This window comes from Gorilla gorilla, chromosome 13 (genome assembly GCF_029281585.2).
Source record: "Gorilla gorilla gorilla isolate KB3781 chromosome 13, NHGRI_mGorGor1-v2.1_pri, whole genome shotgun sequence".
NCBI lineage: Eukaryota > Metazoa > Chordata > Mammalia > Primates > Hominidae > Gorilla > Gorilla gorilla.
The window spans coordinates 130,898,074-130,919,230 of NC_073237.2; the positions used below are offsets into that span (position 1 = coordinate 130,898,074).

Below are 21,157 nucleotides of genomic sequence, written 5' to 3' on the forward strand. Positions count from 1 at the left end.
AAACCCAAAACCATGGATGTGTGAGGCATCTGCTCCTGCCTTCTTTGTAGCTGCTGGGGGCTGAGGCCATGACCTCCCCAGGCCCTGACCTCCAGAGTGACCTCCACGCTGCTTGGGGAGGCACCAGAGTCATGGTTTCGGCAACCCCGGGACCTACCTTCTCATCTGTGGGACAATCCCCCTATTGATTCTCTGGTTCAACGAGAGGGAAAAATCCTCCTGAACCTCCGCCAAGGGTGTGGGGAGCTGGTCTGGACCAGTTCCAGAGCCGGAACCCAGAGGAGGGGGAACACTCCCAACTTTTACGGCTGGCTTCAAATCACTTCCTGGAAATGGCCGAGTGCGGTCTGTAGCCCCCGTGGCCTCGTTGGAGAGCAATGTTCCATGCAGGGGAGGAGGGTCACACTTGTCACAGGCCGTCTGGCCAACGTGGCCTTAGGCTCAACGGTCCAGAGGGGCTGCGGCTTTGCAGGGGAGGAAAAGGTCCCTTGTCTGGAATCCACGGAGCCCCTGGACAATTGTGTATTAATGGTCCTTTTCGGGATGCTGGGATCTGCCTGTGGCATCATCCTGGGACAGCGACGGTCTCAGGACACAGCAGAGTCATCAGATCCGCCTGGTGGTTACAGCACTGCAACCCCGCGTCGGGTCCACCCTACAATTTGCTGTTAGAGTGCTTAGCGAAGCAGGATCAACCTCAAACTTTTTGGGAGGGAGATCTAAGTCCTTTCAAGAAACGAACCACTACCCAGAGCACCCCGTGCCCACCATGATGACAGCAGCACTAGGCAGGGATTGGACACACACTGCACGCCAGGCTCTGTATCACGAGGCTCACACCCCTCCTTTACTGTGCCCCACCACGACTGGCGAGAAGGCGGGACTGCTGTGTGACCTTGGGCAGTTATTGAACCTCTCTGTGCCTCTGTTTCCTCGTCTGTGTCATGAGGATGAGGAGGGTACCTACTTCACAGGTGGCTGTGAGGATCAAGTTAATGTTCCCAGAGGACCTGGAGCATTGCTCACTGTTTGAGCCCTAAGTGTCTGAGCAACATCGTGTGTTTTAAGCAACGGGGTGGTGACCATTCTCCTGGGTACATCTTGGCTGACTCCGTAAAAAGATGAAATAAAGATGAAATCCACTGAGTAGAGATTCTAATGCTGAGGGTGCAGGGTATACGCAGTTTAGGTACCGATCTGTGACCACACTGGCCCGGCAGCGAGCGCCCCCGTGGCATCACACCAGAGCACGAGGGTCACCTCTTCTCCTGTACACCAATGCCAGGTATTGAAAACATCTTAACTGTTGCCAGGAGAATGGGTCAAAAATAATTTGAGTTGGTGTATTAGTGTGTTCTCACACTGCTAATAAAGACATACCCAAGACTGGGTAATTTATACAGGAAAGAGGTTTAATGGACTCACAGTTCCACATGGCTGGGGAGACCTCACAGTCATGGCAGAAGGCAAAGGAGGAGCAACGTCATGTCTTACATGGCAGCAGGCAAGAGAGAGAGCCTGTGCGGGGGAACTCCCATTTATAAAACCATCAGATCTTGTGCGATTTATTCACTACTACAAGAATAGTATGGGGGAAACTGACTCCATGATTCGTTATCTTTACCTTGACACATGGGGATATCAAGGTGAGATTTAGGTGGGGACACAGCCAAGCCATATCAATTGGGTTTGCGTCTCGCAATACACATAGCCTAGTTGTTTTCCCTTCCTTTGAATTGTCTGCTTCCTGTCCACTGTCTGTTTCTCCTACTGATTTGTATAAGCTCTTGTATGTTATGGAATTGAAGCCTTGGTCTATCCTGCAGCAATTTTTCTTTTTGTCCAGGTTGTCATTGTATTTGAATAATATGTGAGATGCTTACACATGTGTGTGTATGTATACACACATTCACACATGCATACATGTAGCATACATGTGTTATACAGATGTGTATACAGGCCAGGTTGTCATTGTATTTGAATAATATGTGAGATGCTTACACATGTGTGTGCATGTATACACACAGTCACACGCATACATGTAGCATACATGTGTTATACAGATGTGTATACACATATGTGTGTGTGTGCTATACAGAACGTTCACGTTTCATGTACTCCAATCCATAGACATTTTGACATCACTTTTTTGGTACCATCTAGAATCGTTCATGCTCCAGGATTGTATTTTAAATCCACACGTGGCCTTTTCCTACTTTTTTATGTGTCATTTTTCATGTTTTATACTCTCTCCTTCTGGAATTTGTTTTGGGGTAAGGAGGGAGGTAAGAATTCCATTCTTCCTTCAGGTTTGTTTCTCCGAATGTCGAGGCATTTGCCTCCCCACGCTTTATGGGACAGTCTGTCTTCTATCTTCAGTTTATCAGAATCTAAGATTCCACATGTCTCTCTGGACTAATTTCTGGACTCTGCTCTGTCCCATCGATGGCTCCAGTACCAAGGCGGCCTCGATACCACAAACGGCTACTTAGGCAACTTCATTACAGGAGCAGAAATTTCTGGTCTGTCCTTGTGAATTAATTATTTTATTTGAAATAAAAATCATCTGTTAAGCACCCCCCTCCAGCGCTGCAGAGAATACTACTAGAGGTATTTTAATTAGCAGGATTGAATTCAACTTGTAGATAATTTTAGGAGAAAATGGCAGTTTTACCTTTTTTTTTTTTTTTTTTTTTTTTTTTTTTTGAGATAGAGTCTCACTCTTTTGCCCAGGCTGCAATACAGTGGCACAATCTTGGCTCACTGCAACCTCCACCTCCTGGGTTCAAGAGATTCTTCCTGCCTCAGCCTCCCGAGTAGCTGGGACTACGGGTGTGCCCCACCACGCCCAGCTAATATTTGTATTTTTAGTAGAGATGGGGTTTCTCCATATTGGCCAGGCTGGTTTTGAACTCCTGACCTCAAGTGATCTGCCCGCCTCGGCCTCCCAAAGTGCTGGGATTACAGGCGTGAGCCACTGTGCCTGGCCCAGTTTTACCTTTAATGAGTCTCCTATGCACCAGGAATTTCCTCTTTTTTCCATTTTTGTCTTAGGTTACTTAATAGAGTTTCTAACATTTCTTCAAGTAGGCCTGTGCATTTCTTGTTAAACATCCGTAGTTATTTTGAACGTCTTGGCGTTTTACAGCTGAGCTCTCTTCTTCCTTTGCACGTGCTCCAGGCTTTTGTTTCTTGGTGGGAAAGCAGCTGATTATCGTGGAAGGATTTTGAGCCAATAGCCTCTGTGGGTCGGGCGTGGCCACCCCTCCTCGCTAAGCCTGTGTGGCTTCTTCATGCCTCGCATGTGGATTCTCCACCCTCTCTGTGCAGGACAGGACTTGGGCAGGGGACACAGATGTCGCAGGGGTGTTCGAAGTGCCGGGAGGGGGTGTCATGTTTTCTGTTCGTTTTTTTTGTTTTGTTTTTTGTTTGTTTGTTTGTTTTTTTGAGACAGGGTCTCCCTTTGTCACCCACGCTGGAGTGCAATGGTGTGATCTCAGCTCACTGCAACCTCCACCTCCTGGGTTCAAGCAATTCTCCTGCCTCGGCCTCCCAAGTATCTGGGATTACAGGTGTGTGCCACTATGCCTGGCTAATTTTTGTATTTTTAGTAGAGACAGGGGTCTCACCATATTGGCCAGGCTGGTTTCAAACTCCTGACCTCAGGTGATCCGCCCACCTTGGCCTCCTAAAGTGTTGGGATTACAGGCGTGAGCCACCGTTCCCGGCCCATGTTTTCAATCCTAGACTAGCTTTCGTCCTTTCATCCTCATAGTTTTAAAAGAAGAGTAAAATCCGGAGAAATGCAAGGGGTAGGGCTGCGCTATCCTGCGGCGCCCACTTTCACCAGCTGCAGGGAGCCACTGGCTTGCAGTGAGAGCAGCCTTTAGTAACTAAGGTTCCTTCCTTCGGCTCACTGGAATCAGCCAGAAAATACCAGCGGCATGAGTCACACATGGGTGCCATTCATCGTCCATGGGGCAGCAAAGGAGGCCATTGTCCCACTCCAGAGTGGGCTGCCCTGGAGGTGGGGTCCTCCCGTCCCAGAGGCTCCCGGCCCTGCAGCTTTCTCTAGGGTTCGGCTCCTTGGAGGCATCTGACTTGGCAGAGATGAGTGGCCGGTCTGGCCAAGCCCCTGAGATGGTGTTGGTCCTGCCTGTCTCCCTGTTCCGCCTCTTGTCTGACCTAATCCCTGGTTCCCCTCCCCTGACAGACACCCACCTACCCTGCTTCCCACGGCTCCCCACACGGCACAGCCCCAAGCTCTCCCAGCAGATGTTCTCAGCTGGACAAGGCAGGATTGTTGCCTTCAAACAACAACAGGCTAATTTTCTTTTCTCCTTTTAAAAAGCATCCATGTGCTTATAAGCAATGGGAGTGAATGAAGAGCCAGGCCCAGCAACAGAGGGGAGGCTGCCCACATGGAGCAAAAGGTGCCGGACACCAGATTCACCCACGGCGCGATCCCGGTGACGGAGGCAGCGTGAGCAGGCAGGCAGTGGCCACTCTGAGGAAGGGAGAAGGAATGAGGGTGAGAGGGGCACAGAGGGCCTCCAGGGAGACGGTTCTATTGTGCCTCTTCACCTGGGTGTCTGTCACCTGGATGCAAACTTTGTGATCATTCACTGAGTCACGTTTTGTTACATGTCTCCTTAAAAACAGTTCTTAAAAGCTCCAAAGTGTATTTCACTAAGATTCACTTTCCTGAGTTGTGAAGTCTGAACTGGGGAACATCTGGATTTCCAGGCCTCAGGACATCACAGACCACATTTCACATATCAACAGCACGACGCAGCGTCGGTCAGGGTGGAAATTGAGAATGAAAACCTTTCCCAAAGGCCGGCCCAGAAGCCGGCCATCGCTTATCCTTGAAAAGTCCCCAAAGACTAGTTTTAGCATCTGAAACTCATCTTTCCCCTCCTAAATCTGAACTTTGTGTTGCAAGGAAACCTCACGTTGCAAGCGTGTGTGTGCCTTCCCCCGAGACCCAGAGCTCAGCCTGTGTCACACAGGGAGCCTTGTGGCTGGGTGAGGCTGTGCCCTCGCCGGTGAGAGGCAGCACTCCCTCCACCGTCCATCCTGGGTTGAGATTTCATTCTGCAGGGTGAGTGGAGTGCCGAGGCGCCGTGCCCTGGTTACAGGTTCCAAACTCACAGCTGCCTTGTCAAATGTCCCTGTCTCAGGCAGGAAGACCCTATGGTTTGATCTCTGGGACCCTTGTCTGTCTAGGACCCTGCTGGGGCCACCTGTGCCTTCTCCAGGTGCCGGAAGGGCAGGAGAACCCCGCCATCCTATTCCCCAACCCCTGGGAAGAGGTTTGGTTGACGGGGAAAACTGCAGCGTGTGCTCCTTCTGGTGAGTTCTGCATTCTTTCCTAGTGAAGTATTGCGCATGGAAAACCAGAATATATGGTCAGCATTCTTCCTATAAACGGGCGATTGTACGCTGTACAAGAATGACTGAGCAATGCCTAGGGGGTGGCCACGGTGTCCCCTCCCCATCCATGTGGTCCCAGCATGGAACTGGGTGGTTCGGTACCCGATGGACACGTGGCTGCAGACGCGCTGTCTCGCTTCCGTATTTCCAGTGGGGACCTTGCCGAAGCGTGGCTGTCGTTTACGTGACCGTCCTGTGCCTTGGTGTTTCCTTAGCCACAGGGCCCCTTTGTCACATTAATCACATGGGGGAAGTCCTGCATGTGAAGGGGACTGAGATGGGGATGCTGGAAGCAGGGGTGCTGGGGTTGCTGCCCGGGGAAGCCTGCCCACTGCCCTGCGTCCCACCTTGGCTGCTCCCTGTCCCAGAGCAGCCTCTGAGCCTCCTCAGTGGGCTCCCGGGGGGCTGCAGAAAGCTCAGGAAGGGCGGGTTTCTCACTCCTGCTGAGCCGCCTTTGAGCAGATCTGTCTCCAACCCGTCTGTATCCAGGCAGGCTCGAGTCCACATGTGAGAGCCGTTTCAGCCTGAGGCTTGCCGAGAATGTGTACATGGGATTACTTTCTCACTGGCTTTCAGCAGACTCTCAGATGTTTTCCGAGAGAAAGAAAAGTTTGGCTCTGAACCATATTGAAAATCCCAGTCAAGAATTCCACACACATGCTGAGAAGCAGTTCGGCCTTTTTCCGCGGCTAGTTGACGTGCGGTTAATTCTTCCAACAGCCCCTGAAAGGGAGTCGATGAACAGTCAATCCCCGTGGCTTTTGGACAACTGATTACAATCACACTCACCATATGTTAGAATGTGCCACGCAGACATGGCCTCCTCTCGCTGGGAATGGCCTGAGCCTCCACGGAGTGAAAACTCACAGCCCTGCCCTGAGGGGCGATGCTCCGGGGTCACCTGCCCCTGTCTGCTGAGATGGGCAGCAACGGGTGACTCCTCCAATGCCCCAGGGTGGTAAGCGGGACCTGGCAAAGCACCTGGCAGCCACCACCCTCTTCTTCCAGTTATGGCAGACAGAGCCGAGGCCTCCACCACGGGCCTTCTCTCCCATTACACCTGGCTAGGGGCACCATTCATGTTGGTTTGGGATCTTGCAACCGAAGTGTCTTAAGACGGGCTCTCTGGAGTCCTTGGAAATAGAGAATTATGTATGGGTGGTTTTGGGGAAACGCTTTTGGGACCAACAACTAAAAGGGCGTGAGGGGTGCAGCACAGGGCGGAGGGAGGAGTTGAGTGGTGACGCGGTCGTGAGCTCGGGCGTCAGCCCATCCTGTGGACGGTTCTGGAGCTGGGATTCCCTTTGGAGTTGTCTTGCGTTGAGGTAAGCGGGCTGAGCCTCCGGACCGACCCCCTTGTGATTGGTCCTGAGATGTGGCTGGGCCTGGGAGCGGGCGTGACCTCACACAGTGCAGCTCCCTTGGGGGCAGGGCAGTTGGCAGAGACTCTGCTGTGATCCGCCGGCAGCTCCAGGCCCGCGTGGAGTGACAGCCTTGGTCTTGAGGGTGGCATCTTGGGCACACGGAGCATTTGCTGCAGCCTCCTCACTTCCTCGAACACTCAGTTACTCTGCGAGAGCTTCGGCTGCTCTGTTTTTCTGGGGAAAGGTAACAGAAGGGTTATGGGATAAACCACGGCACCCTCCACCCTCGCCCGGTTGCAGCCAGCCTCGTCATTTCTCCCCCCGGCCACCCATTCTCAATTCCCTTCACCCCCGCCTGTTGCCTCTGCTGGTCTGGCCTTAAGCTGGGTGACCCCCACCCTTGCGCCTCAGGTCAGTGCCCCGGTCACCAGGCCCTTCTCCAACCAGCTGTTGCATCTGTCCTGTCACCCTCACACATGCTTAGGGGTGTACGCAGAGTTGAAACTGTGTTCTTCCCTCCCCCTGTTGTGTGGCAGCAGCACCCCACTCCCCCCACGAGGAGCAGGCCCAGTGACTCCGGCTAAGAGGCCAATTTCCCGCTTCAGTGACCATCTCCTTCTTACGCTGCTGGTCTGTTGGCGTGAGGAGCCCACAGTGAGCAAGAGGCAGTCAAGGGAAACTGGAGGGGACTCTTCTTCCTGTGTCTCTGGGGACAGCAATGCCTTAGGAGAAACTGGACTCCTGGGCTCACTGGGCCCGACGTTATGAGGACAGGAAGATGAGCTCCCTTACCCAATCATGGGGGTGTGGTGAGTGGGACCTCCCCTCTCCCTTCCCTTGGCTCTTAGACTGGTGTATTCTACCCCCTGGGTGCACAAGGCCATTAGATGGTCGGGGACTGGGGTCTGCCATTCTGGAGAGGGGCCCCATCCTTGCTGGCAGTCTGTGTCTGCTACTGCAACAAAACGTCTCAGGCTGGGTCATCTGAGGGCAGCAGACATTATTGCTGACAGTACTGGAGGCTGGGAAGTTCAAGATCAAGGAGGCGAAGGAAGGTTTGGTGTCTGGGGAGGGCCTGGTCTCTCACTCCAAGACAGTGCCTTGAATGCTGCATCCTCCGGAGGGGACACGTACTGTGTCCGCACATGGTGGAAGGCAGGAAGGCAAAAAGGGGTCTAGCTAGGTCCCTTGAGCCCTTTTATAAGGACACTGATCCCATTCATGGGGCTGCAGCCCTTATAACTCAATCGCCTCTGAGGGGCCCCACCCTTTAATGCTATCACATTGGGCTTTAGGCTCCAACATGTAACTGCTGGGGGGACGCACATGTTCAAACCATAGCACTCACCCTCCAGCGGCCTGTCTCCAAGCCAGAGTCTTGCAGCCTGGTCAAAAGGCCCCTCTGTCACCTGTCAGGCCAGCAGCTTCTGGGTGGAGCAGCCCTGTGCTGGGACCAGTGCAGCCGGTGGCATGCAGGTAACTCTCACCTCCTCCCAGCCCCGCTCAGGGACATCGCGTGCAGAGCCAGGGTTTGGAGTATCTGCCAAAGGGAAGTCGACTCGGCGCGTGCTACAAAGTGGGTCTGTTTTCTAGCACTTTGTTTACCCCAGAGAGCTAAGATTGTTTAACATGTACTAGCCCAGCATTGAGTATATCTCACTTTCTGTGCCAAGCAGTGTGCGCATGCTTGTGTGCGTGCCTGCGTGTGTGTATATGCATGTGTGTGATTAAACACGTGTGTTACTGTGTTTCAACCTCACTGCTACCCCGTCTCATAGGTGTCATCTCCACTGATGAGGAGGCTCAGGTGAGGCAGGTTAGGCCCCTCCCCAAGGCCACACACTTAGGATGTGGCAGAGCCGTTTGAGCCCAGGTATGTCCGACTCAGGAATCCTCCTTCTTAACCGCACTGACTACCGTATGTGGACAGTTATGTTTCCCTTCTGGCTTCAGTGCCTTCTGTGGCTGGCACCCAGACCATCTCTGACTCTGGCTATCCGTAGAATCCATGCTTCCATAAGTCTCTTCTCTCCGGGCCCCTCGGGAAGCGGGAGATCCGGGAGATCCAGGATGCCAGAACACCTTCTTGGGCTCTCACCGACTTTCTCAGGCAGCTGGAATTCCGGGAACCCTCAGGTGGGCACAGGGCCAGGCCGCCCCTAACATCGTGAGCATCCGTCTGGGAGTCTGCCCAGCCGTGGTTGTCCCTCTGTGCCAGCCTGAGGCTGGGGGTGGGGATGTTGTGGAGGGAGCAGGGCACGGGTCACTGGAGGAGCTGAGGGTGCCTCATACCATTTCTTTTGGGGACAGTTTGCCTCCAGAGTCCTGACAGGGGGTTTGTGGGAGAAGGCAGGGCCCCGTTACCCCACATCAGCTGAAATAAAGGAAACATGCGGCACACACCGTCAGTAAGACAGAGCCACCAAGGCAGCCATCTGAGGGAAAGTGACATTTTCACTGGGCTCTCTCACCCTTGCTGAAGGGCACAACCTGTTTTGTTTTCAGCTGCAGGCTGGGTGGAGAAGGCTGGGTGGTGGAGGCTGGGTGGAGAAGGCTGGGTGGTGGAGGCTGGGTGGTGGAGGCTGGGTGGAGAAGGCTGGGTGGAGAAGGCTGGGTGGAGAAGGCTGGGTGGAGAAGGCTGGGTGGTGGAGGCTGGGTGGAGAAGGCTGGGTAGAGAAGGCTGGGTGGTGGAGGCTGGGTGGTGGAGGCTGGGTGGAGAAGGCTGGGTGGAGAAGGCTGGGTGGTGGAGGCTGGGTGGAGAAGGCTGGGTGATGGAGGCTGGGTGGTGGAGGCTGGGTGGAGAAGGCTGGGTGGTGGAGGCTGGGTGGTGGAGGCTGGGTGGAGAAGGCTAGGTGGAGAAGGCTGGGTGGTGGAGGCTGGGTGGAGAAGGCTGGGTAGAGAAGGCTGGGTGGTGGAGGCTGGGTGGTGGAGGCTGGGTGGAGAAGGCTGGGTGGAGAAGGCTGGGTGGTGGAGGCTGGGTGGAGAAGGCTGGGTAGAGAAGGCTGGGTGGTGGAGGCTGGGTGGTGGAGGCTGGGTGGAGAAGGCTAGGTGGTGGAGGCTGGGTGGAGAAGGCTGGGTGGAGAAGGCTAGGTGGTGGAGGCTGGGTGGAGAAGGCTGGGTGGAGAAGGCTGGGTGGTGGAGGCTGGGTGGTGGAGGCTGGAGGCCTACCTCTCTGAAGGTCATCCCTGGCAGTGGTGGCTGTGTCTGGGACCCTGTTGCTTTCCCTGGGGGCCTCCCAGAGGAACAGCTCTATGGTGTTTCCAACCAATCCCCTTCCTTTGGGTCTTGCTGGTTATTACATGGGAATATTCATTTCAAGTGCCTGAGCCAATGCATGTTCTTTTCCCACCATCATAAAAGACTTGTTTCCTATCGACAATAACCTTCACTGCAGGCCGTCGATTGTCATCTCTGTTTGTTTTTCCACTCCACCTTCTCAGCTCCTGTGCCACCTCCCACCCCACGTCTTGTTGACTTCATGTTTATCCTTCACTCACTCAAAAAGCACATGTGTCCTTAGTGATGTCCCTGCAGCCCCCGTCCCATCTGGCACTGTGTCATTCAGGTGTCCCCGCCTCCCCGGACGCCTCCTTCGGCCCCCTCTCCTGAGTGTTCTGGACAACTGCGGCCACGTGTCTGCTTTGCTCCAACTCTGAGTGGTCTCAGGCAGGTCCTTGCCCCTCTGAGTTTCAGTTTTATTTATAATGTAGAGAAACGGAGAATTTGTTTCATAAATGATCCTCACCAATTCCAGGTGGTGGCCCAGAGGGCTGTGTTGAGAAGGACTCTGAGGAGCAGCCCAAAATTGGCAGGAGGGAGGGCTGACCAGCAACGTGTGTTGTGAGAACACGAGGGAAGGGGGCCAGGTGGACACTGGCTCTTTGCTGTCCTTGGACTGGATGGTGCTTCAGCGCCTGCATCTCTCCGCCTCTTCACACCTGTCCCGCTTTACATCCTCCGTGTGGGAGACATCACACCCACCTTCAGTTTAGAGCTGGGGCAGCTCTGTTCCCCAGGGCCGCAGCTGCGGGCCAGAGCTGGTTGTCAACTGCGTGTGAGGGTGGAATCGAAGGAGTCCTCTGTGCAGCGGCTCCCCCCGTCCTGGAGAAGCAAAAGGCTGAGTCGCTGAGTTTTTGGGTCTTGGCTCCCTGCCCATGGCCCCTTTTCCCAAGTAGAGACCCCAGTGGTCCTGGGAGCCGCCCTGCAGAAGCCCTGCCATGACCTGGCATCCTCCGCAGGTGAGGGAGCCGGCCTTCCACCTGGAGGGGGCAGAGGGCAAAGGCTGCAGAGCCTCCACCGCGTCAGCCGCTGGTTGAACGGTCCAGGTGTGCGCGCATCCCTCGCAGCCTTCGACACACAAACAGGCTGGTCTGACGGGACCGCTCTCCACCGAGTTCCTGCTCAACAGGCTCAGATGAGACCCACGGACCGTTATGTGTCTACATCTGGAACTTTCTTTTTCCTGCATGTGGCCCCCTTCCTGCACAAAAGGTTGGTCTTCTTCATCTCCCAAAATCCATACGGCTTAGCTTAGGATAGAAGCACAGACAATGATTTCTGCGATTGATTTATTTTCCCTTGTAACTAAATGCTGAAGTGACAGTAATATAAGCCAGCCCTAGGGGATCTAATTCAGTGTCCTGATTGATAGGACAGCAAACTTGGTCTTGCTCTTCATCTCAGGGAGCCCAGACTCCCTGTGGACAAGGGGCCGAGAGGTTTGTGCAGCCTTCTCTGCCTTGTTTCACGCCGGCCAGTGGCTGTTCTAGGAGGGATCCCTCCCCCACCCCCCACCCCAAGTCTATTTCAGACCCACCTCCTGCTGACTCTGCTCCATCGAGAAGAGCTATAAATCAGCCTTCCTTCTGGGGTGATTATAAAAATCACTCTATTGGCAGTTGACTCACAGTCTAAAAATGTGCTCATGGCATAGTTGTGGCCACTGAGCCTGGTTCGGTGGGACAGGCCCCAAGCCCCAGCCCGCGCCTTTCTGCGGGAGGACTTCCCTTTCCAAGCACGCGCGCTGCCGCCAGAGCCTTCCGGCCGACCCGCCGCGGTGCCCTTCCTAGCGACGGCCTGTGATGTTCCTTAGCCACGAGGCTTGGCCCAGACCCGCTAGAGGGGGAACGAGGGAGGAAGCCATCTGGGGAGGAATCAGAGTTCAGACGAGAAAGGAAATTGCCCTGAGATGATTGAAATGGCAAGGAGAAGGGAAAACCTGGCCAGTCCAGCTGAACAAGGGGATGTGGGGGCGGGGGTGGCCTGGGGTCCCTGCCCTGGCTTTGGGCCTCCCTTGTACCCATGTAGTACTAGTACTACTACTACTCAGTGACCAGCTCTGCTGACACTGGGGTCTGGCGGAGTCTGAGGGACTGGAGGGAGGCTACCTTGTCTTCTTCCACCTCCCTGGGTGCCAGCTGGGTGGGGCAGGCATGGAAAGCCCTCTGCAGATGTGCAGGTCCCCCAGGAACAGAATGGGGGTTCTAGGTGAGTGTGACCGGGGGCTTCCATGTAACCCCACTACAGTGACCTGAAAACAGGACCAGTAACCCCAGATCAACCGCCAGCCACACCCTGGGCACCATCTCCCCCAGAAGTCCTTTGGCGCCCCAGTGCCAGCACCTGCTAAAGTGAGGATTGGGACCACCTGTGCCCATGTCCCTCAGCCATGCTTGCCCTGGCTTGTAGCTCCCCAGGACAGGGCTGGGCCTTTGCCTCGGGTGGAGTCCCTGCAGCTGGCTCCCTACTGCTGGCCACACCTCAGGACTTGGTGAGCCTTTGAACACTAAGCTCTGAGCTCAGGGGGCTCAGCATTTTAGACTTTGGTTTTGCTGACGCTCCTGACCAAGTGCACTTTCCCCTCTGTGGAGACAGACTGTGGCTTTTCCCTTTTGGGCAGTGGAAGGGGCGGGCCAGAGGCCGGGTCAGGGTAGTGGAGAGAAGAGCCCCAACCAGCTGTGGCCCGTGATGCAGTGCCTGGGGCTGACCCGGGGCTCCAGCTCAGCCTGGGCCTCAGCCGCGTCAGATCCCCACCAGGCCTCCTCCTGGGTCCCAAGGGGCTTCCCTGCTGTTGGCAGCACCAGCAGCTGCAGTTTGATTTGGGGCAGAAGTCACGGTGGGCTGTGTCCAGAGAGTCACCCTGAGCGGCCTGTAGGCACAGCATTGCTCAGAGATGGCGCTCACCCAACCTTCATGCAGCGGGCACTTCTTGAGTGCCCAGCATGTGCCAGGCCTGGCGCGGCCCGGCTGGCCCAGTGCGAGTGTGGACCAGGTCTACTTGTTGGGACAGGCAGGCTGGGGAGAGGAAAGCAGGGGCCCGAGGCCGGCATTCTGCACTTTCCATCCGCTCCTCCTGGGCTCCCCGCTTCCTGGGAGGTCCGGGCAGGAAGCTGGGCAGAGCCCACCCCCGTGCTCTCAGACTTTTGGCAAGTGCCCCCTTGGTGCCAGGCTGTGACGGTGAAGACGCCACTCCCAGCAAAGTCAGAGTGATCTTCTTCCTGCCTCCCCAGGTTCTCCAGCCCCTCAGTGCTCCCTGGGGAATAGCAGCTCATCAGGGGTGCTGTCCAATCCCCGATGGGGTTTCCTGTGCGGCTCTGGAGGGCTCTGGTTCCCTCGGTCTCCACAGAGAAACACGTGAGGACAGCGATGGTTTTGCAGTTTCTGGCGCCGCCCGCAACACAGCTCCAGGTTAATAAGAAGAGACAGCCTCTCCTTTCACTTTCTTGCCGAATGCCTTTCCGGGCAAAGAGAAGGGGAGGAAGAGGAAGGCTGGGGAGGGGGAATTCATTTCCCAGCAGGGGATGGGGGCTGTCAGCCCTCAGGGGCCTGGGTGGGTCTGAGGGAGACACAGAGCCTGGGAGTCCTGCAGGCCTGGCGGAGTGAGCAGGGGGTGTGGGGGCTGGGAAGGTGGGGAGACAGGAAGGCGCTTCAGGGGACCCAGGTGGGCCAATGCCCTGTGGATGGAGGGCACTCCGGAGGCCCAGCAAACAGAAAGCCAGAGATGGACAATGCTGGGAGGCGGGCGTCTAGGGTGCCAGGATCTCTAGGCTGCCAGGACGTAGAGGAGGTGTGAGAGGCACGGCCCGCTGGGGTTGGTGGGAGGTGGCTCCGCAGGGGCCTGTCGCTTGGGCTTGAGAGAGATTTGGGTTCCAGGCTGCCTTGACTGTGACCTTGCCCTGGGGGTCAGTGCCTCATCCAAGAGACGGACTGACTCCCCCTGCTCTGCGCTCGTCACCTGCTGGGAGGCTCAGGTGAGACGGTTTGGGCGACAGCAGCTCGGGTGCTGAGGTGTCCAGTTCTGCAGGACTGAGGAAGCGCTGCTGTTGTGGACGCCGTACCTGCCTTGGGCACTGTCTGTGTAGAGCGCTGCCCAGGCAGAGCCCTGGACTGACAGGGCCCCCCTTGCTCCCCTACCCATCCAGACCAGCAAACAAGCCCTAAGGTGGACAAGTGCCACAGCGACTCAAGGGCATCTCCATCGTGGTCCACACAGTGAGCCTTGCCCCCATCTATGCCATGGCAGGCATCACCAGCCGCTCCCTGCACTCACAACATTGGCCTCCTCCCTGCTCGGCTCTGCAGCCAGCCATGGAGGCCCCACCCCCAGGCTTGCAAGGCGACCTCCGCTGGCTGTCCTGGCTGGGCCCTCCATGGCCTGGGCTCTGCGGGCCAAGCATGAGCTGACCTCTGTCTCCTGAGGACAAGCGTGCTGGGTGGGGATCAGAGGAAGATCGCCTGAGAAGGCAGAGGAGGTCTCGCTGGGGCATCTGGGGACCAGACGCGGGAGGCTGAGCTCATCCATATGCTGGGCCAGCCGCTCTCCCCAAGGCCCTGGAGACAGCCTGGGCCCAGCCGGGGTGGGGCTAGAATCATCCAGATAAGCCCAAAGGCTCAGTGGTCCGCAGATGATGGGTCCAGCCATGCAGAGTGGCTGGTGGCTGTGCCAGGTCCTGGGTTCGTGGATGCTCTGGGCACAGGAAGCCTGGGAGATCTCAGGGAGGCCCCTGAGGATAGCGAGGTGGGTGGAGGGCGTCATAGCATCCCAGCACCCATCCTACGCTGTGTGACCTTGGGCAGCTCGCTTGCCCTCTCTGGGCGGCTGTTTCCCCATGTCTGAGTCTATCGTGTTCCTCAGTGGTCACCGTCTCAGTGGATGCTGCCTTCTAGGCCAGCAGTTGTTAAAACCGCACAGCTGCAGGGACGGCTAAGGGAACAGGACCCAGTGATATGGAAACGTGTGGGAAGGCATTGCAGGAAGTCATGGAAAGAGCACAGGAATTTTCTCTGAGCCACAGAGCTGGGCAGAGGGCAGGGCATTTTGAGAGCGTTTGATAAATTACTTACCATGTTCTGGAAGGAAGGCTCTTAGAGCCAGCTGGGGCTGCAGGGGAAAGCTGACCCATGTGTTTCCAGATGGGAATGGGAGACCCACAGGAGGGTAGGGACTTGTTGAGGGTCCCAGGATGTTGGCTCCGATTGGGAGGCCCTAATTCCAAAAAGTAAAGGACAGGGTTCTCTCCGAACCTGCCTGCCGCCTGCAGGACTGTCTCTGGGACACCCTCCTCCCTGAAAGGAGTCTGGGCTCACAGGGAAAGGTCAGGAGTTGGTCATCGGACTGTGGCTGATTGGGGGCTTCCTGGAGCACCCACTGCATGCCAGCCCTGTGTCGGGGCGGGGGGAGCTCAGGAGCAAGCCCAGCAGTGTCTGAGCTCTATGGGGTCCCTGCCCACCCATCTGAAATGGTAGGTGACCTCATCCTGTCAGGTACCTGGTACAGGGCCTGGGGTGGAGGCTTCAGCATGTCTCGGGGACCAGAGGCAGGGACCCACAGAACCGCCCTGCTGCAGGCATCGTCTACTGAGCTCTCACCTCTCACTGCCTCTTTGAGTCCATTCAACAGATCAGGCACGGCAGGGCACGGTGGCTCAAGCCTGTAATCCCAGCACTTTGGGAGGTCGAAGTGGGCAGCTCACCTGAGGTCAGGATTTCGAGACCGCCCTGGCCAACATGGTGAAACCCCATCTCTACTAAAAATATAAAAATCAGCCGGGTGTGGTGGTGGGCGCCTATAATCCCAGTTACTCGGGAGGCTGCCACAGGAGAATCGCTTGAACCTGGGAGGCGAAGGTTGCTGTATGCGGAGATCGCGCCACTGCACTCCAGCCTGGGTGACAGAGCAAGACTCCATCTCAAACAAACAACCCCTGAAAAAACCAAATCAGGTAGCTTTTATTGCTGCTTCTCCAAGATGAGCAGATGGAGACCCACAGGGGCAGCTTCCACCTCTCCAGGTTCCATGGCGAGTGAGGGGCACAGCAGATTCAAAGCCAGGGCTGCCTGAGCCCACAGCCGCTTCTCCCTACCAGTGGGCTCTGTGCCCCACTCCTGCCAAACCCTCAGGGGTGCCTTGGGCTGGACTTGGGCAGGGACCTCTCGTCAGGGACCTCTTGTCAGCGGTGGCTGGGAGATGCAAGGGAAAGCCTTCCAGCTCAGCTGGGTGTGGAGTCAACAGCCTGTCCAGCACTGCAACATCAGCCCTGTGCCTGTGGACTGCAGCCCAGATGGCCTGGCTCTTTCTATACATTCTGTGTCTGCCTGAGATATGCGCTCTGCAAGGAAACAGATTTGCTCAAGAATGCTCAGGGCCCTGGAATCCCCAGTGGGGAGATGTTCTAATGCAGCAGGAAGCGAGCAGGCTGGGCCGTGGCCGCACGCACCATGATGAAGAGGCCGGGGCCCTGGCAGCTGGCTTTGTGGGATAGACACTGGCTCGCAGATGTGCGCTGGAGACAGCAGGGGCCTCGGTGTGGAAACAGTAGGTGTGTCAGAGGGTGGACGCTTCCTCCTTTTCTCATCCCAAAGCCAGGTTGCTTCTGGGCCGTCACATTGGGAGTGCTCAGCCGCCATATGCAATCAGGTCCCTGGCATGTTTTCTGTCTTTCCTATGTTCATTTCTTCCTGGGAACAGGTTGCTGCTTTGTGGGGTGAGGGTGATGGTTGAAGAATCCTCTGTGGGATTTGCAAGAGCATGCAGGGAAGGTGAAAGCTGCTTTGCATGGTCCCCGGGGTGTGACTCCTCTGCCCCAGTAAGCATGGCAGATGCACTCACCTAAGCAACTTTGGGAAACACAATTTTGATAAGAATCTGTATGACTACAGGAAAAGGGAACCGTGCTTCAACACTGCACTCAGCGCAGATATTGCTCACGGGAGTGCGGGTTACCGATCCTGAAGCTGCCGTGCGTGTGTACAGGGATGAAACAGTAGTTGGGCTCCTCATTCTTGGCGAGGGAGGTTTTGAATGAGCAAGGATGCGAGGCTGGAATCAACCACAGGCACTGGGGACGTCACTGTGAACACCCATCAGCGTCCTGTAGCTAGAGGTGGGCGGGTATGGAAAGAGATCTAGCTCTGCATGGATACGTGGGCTGTACACAAACTTCCTAACCCCATCTGCTGAGCGAGACTGAAGCAAGGGTGCCTCCGCGGCAAACACTCCAGAGCCCAGATCTCGGGTTCTGACTCTATCTTCCAATCAAAGGGACCAGAGCTCCTTGGGGAGGGAGTAGACACACGAGATGGGAGCACCGTGTAGTGCCGGAAAGTAAAGACAGGCTCAAGGCTGGGCATGGTGGCTCATGCCTGTAATCCCAGCACTTTGGGAGGCAGAGGCGGGCAGATCTCTTGAGGTCAGGAGTTCGAGACCAGCCTGGCCAACATGGCAAAACCCCGTCTCTACTAAAAATACAAAAATTAGCCAGATGTGGTGGCACGTGTCTGTAATCCCAGCTACTCGGGAGACTAAGGCTTGAGAATCACTTGAACCCAGGAAGTGGAGGTTGCAGTGAGCTGAGATCGTGCCACTGCACTCCAGCTTGGATGACAGAGTGAGATTCTGTCAAAAAAACCCAAACTGCCCCCCACCAAAAATAAGTAAATAAATAAACTCAAACAAACTCAAAGCAAAAGGATGGGGCACGTCACAGGGCCAACCTGAAGGAGCTCCCAGTGGCCAAGGCTGGAACAATTCGAGCAAGATATGAATAATGAGGTATTGGGGTAGAACCCTATTATTATAAAATAAACACCCGTGACTCCACAGTGACGTAATAAATGATTCAGTCAGTCAGCGAATGGGGAGGAGAGACAGGCCTCCCGCACAGAAGAGCTCTGCTTTACGTAGTTAAGCCTCCTGCCCCACCCAGCCTGGAGTGTGGGCTGCGCTTCGTGACTCCTTTCTGGAGAGGACAGAATGGAAAGGAGAAGGAAAGAACTCAGTGGTGGAGAAACTGGCATGTGCTGTCCCTGCCAGGTGATCAAGGTCAACTCCATGGTGATAAGTGATGTTGACACGATGGGACTGCAGTGGTGCTTCCGTTCCACGGTCTTGCCCCCCAACACCCGTAGCCCCGGTGTAATCAAGAGAGAGACACCAGACACATCTCAGCTAGGAGACACTCCACAACAGACTTGACTGAAACACCTTCAAACTGCCAAGTTCATCAAAAAGAAGGAAAGTCTGAGACGCTGCTGCAGCTCAGAGGAAGCTAAGGAGACATGGTGACCGAAGGTGACATGGTGTCCTGGAGGCTCTCTGGGGACAGAAAAGGACATTGAGGAAAACTGGCGAGCTCAGAATAAAGCGTGAAGTGAATAGCACCAAGGCCGGTTCAGTTAATAACATCCCATTGTTGGTCTCTCAGCTGTAACAAACACACCATTGGAAAGTAAGATGTTAAAAATGGGGAAAACAGCGCAGGGTCCACTGGCACTCTCCGTACTGTCTGCAATTTTTCCGTAAATTGAAGCCCATTTTAAATTTTTCAATGCATTTTTTTTTAAGTAGTCAGGTGTATTTGTGTGGCTTGATTTCTGGGCTTCCTCCTGTTTCATTGATCTGTGGGTATCGTTTCGCCATCATGTGGTCTGTGGCTTTATAGTGTCTTGCAATTGGGCAGCAGGAGTCCTCCTGGGTCTGGGGAGGTTGGAGCTGTTTCTGGGTGCCCTGAGCACGTGGTGCATGGAGAGGCACAGCACGGGACTTCTGTGTGCAGGCTCTGGGGCCAGAATGCCTCAAACACACCTTCACCGACTGCCCCTAACACACCTTCACCGACTGCCCCAAACACACCTTCACAGAATGCCCCAAACACAGCTTCACCTCCACCGTCTGCTAGCTGTGTGATCTTGGCTAATTTTCTTAACTTTTCTGTGCCTTGATGGTTTGGCTGTCAAATGGGAAAACTGCTGTACCTTGAAGTGTGTGTAAGGGTTAAATGAGCTCATATGGGCCAGCCGCGGTGGCTCACGCCTGTAATCCCAGCACTTTGGGAGGCCAAGGAGGGTGGATCACCTGGGGTCAGGAGTTCAAGACCAGCCTGGCCAACATGGAGAAACCCCATGTCTACTAAAAATACAAAAATTAGCCGGGTGTGTTGGCGGAAGCCTGTAATCCCAGATACTTGGGAGGCTGAGGCAGGAGAATCGCTTGAACTCGGGAGGCGGAGGTTGCAGTGAGCCGAGATTGCGCCATTGCACTCCAGCCTGGGGCACAAGAGCGAGACTTCATCTCAAAAAAAAAAACAAACAAACATGAGCTCATGTGTATGGAAATGCTGAAGACAGTACCTGCGCCTAGCAGAGCTCCATCCTCTCAGCCATGATCGGTTCCTGCGGGCAGTTGAAGGCTTGGACAATGAATGGCAGCCTCCAGCCCTGCTTCATCCAAGCCACTTATCAAAGGCCCTGGCCACTGAGTGGAGAATTCAGAGGTGCTTGCCCACCAGGTATACGTGGAGGGCAGCTTCGTCCTTGCCCACGTTTGTGCGTGGTCTGGCATCAATCGTCCTGGTTGGCTCCTGAAATTATTGAAGGTGGAGGCAGAGAAGAAACCACGGGCCATGGGGTCAGATGTGCCCAGGGCTGGACTCGAAGCTGTCCGAGCTCTGCGACTGCACTCCGAGATGAGGGAGAGGGTTGTTCCGCCTTGTGTGTGTGCCTCATGTCCTTGGAGGCTGGCTTGGGGATGCTGCAGAACATAAAAATCACATGGAGACATCATGAGGTGCCCACCCCATGGATAAAAATTAAAATATTTATCTATAGCAGGTGTTGGCAAGAAGACAAAGCCATGGGAAAACATATCCTCACTGGGAGGAGTGGACATGCAGAAGGGTCTGGTCTGACCTGGGAAAGCCAAGGCCATGGCTGCCCACAAGGCAGGGCCTCCAATCCAGGAACGTCCCCCTCCTGTGGAAGCCCAAGCTTGGGTGCACCTGGAGGTAGGGATGGAGGCTCATAGGAGCTTTGCCAGAGCCCAAATGCCCATCCAGAGAAACACGGTTGAAGCGTGGTAGATTGATGCAATGAAACACCGTGCAACAAAAAAACCCGAAACCCACAAAATCCTCCAAGCACACACATACACCAATAAACCGAACCCAGGGAACAACACAGATCAACCTAGAAACATAATATTGAGAGAGAAAAAAGGCCAGACATGAAAGAGTTCTTACTGTATGTTTCCATTTATATAACATTCAAACACAGACGAAACTACATTGTTAGGCCAGCATAATTAGATAGTAAAACTCAGAAGAAAAAGCAGGAAGCGCTTACCATAAGAGTCAAGGTGGTGGTTATCTCCGGAAGGGGAGGAGGCCCCGCTCAGGCGGCCGGGAGCTCAGGGCGTCCGAGACGGGGGCGTCTGGGTGTGGGCCGTTGCCTATTTCTTGACCTGAGTGGTGGATACATGGATGTTTGCTTTATAACAATGTACATACTCTATTGTATATTATATTTCACAATTAAAATAATTTTCAGGTCAGGTGTGATGGCTCATGCCTATAATTCCAACACTTTGGGAGGCTGAGGTGAGCGGATCACCTGAGGTCAGGAGTTTGAGATCAGCCTGGCTAATATGGCGAAACCCGTCTCTACTAAAAATACAAAAATTAGCCGGTCATGGTGGCATGTGCCTGTAATCCCAGCTACCTGGGAGGCTGAGGCAGAAGAATCGCTGGAACCAAGAGGCGGAGGCTGCAGTGAGCTGAGATTGTGCCACTGCACTCCAGCCTGGGTGACAGAGCAAGACTCCGTCTCAAAAAAAAAAAAAGTTGTTTTTTTTTTTTTTTTAAATTAAGATATATGGGAGAGCTGAGGCAAGTTTAGTGCCCTTGAAAAAATATCCTAGAAAATAATAAAAGGAGGTCCCTAGTGAGGCGGAAAGGGCACCCTCTTTGGAACAAGAAAGAAGTGGGTTTGATCCCTGGCACCGCTCCTTACTGTAATACATATAATGCCTTGGGCAAGACATGAAACCTTTCAGAATCTTATTAACCAACCCATAAAATAACAAA

The 21,157-nt window shown here is 54.8% G+C and overlaps 1 long non-coding RNA gene across 1 annotated transcript in view; it reads left to right on the forward strand.

The window, feature by feature from the left end:
- LOC134756844 (uncharacterized) overlaps positions 1 to 4,695 on the forward strand; it is a 57,841-nt gene extending 53,146 nt beyond the window's left edge. The window contains exon 3 of the long non-coding RNA XR_010130143.1: positions 4,352 to 4,695. This is a non-coding gene — a long non-coding RNA (uncharacterized lncRNA). The remainder of the gene's footprint in view (positions 1 to 4,351) is intronic.
- Positions 4,696 to 21,157: the final 16,462 nt, after the last annotated feature.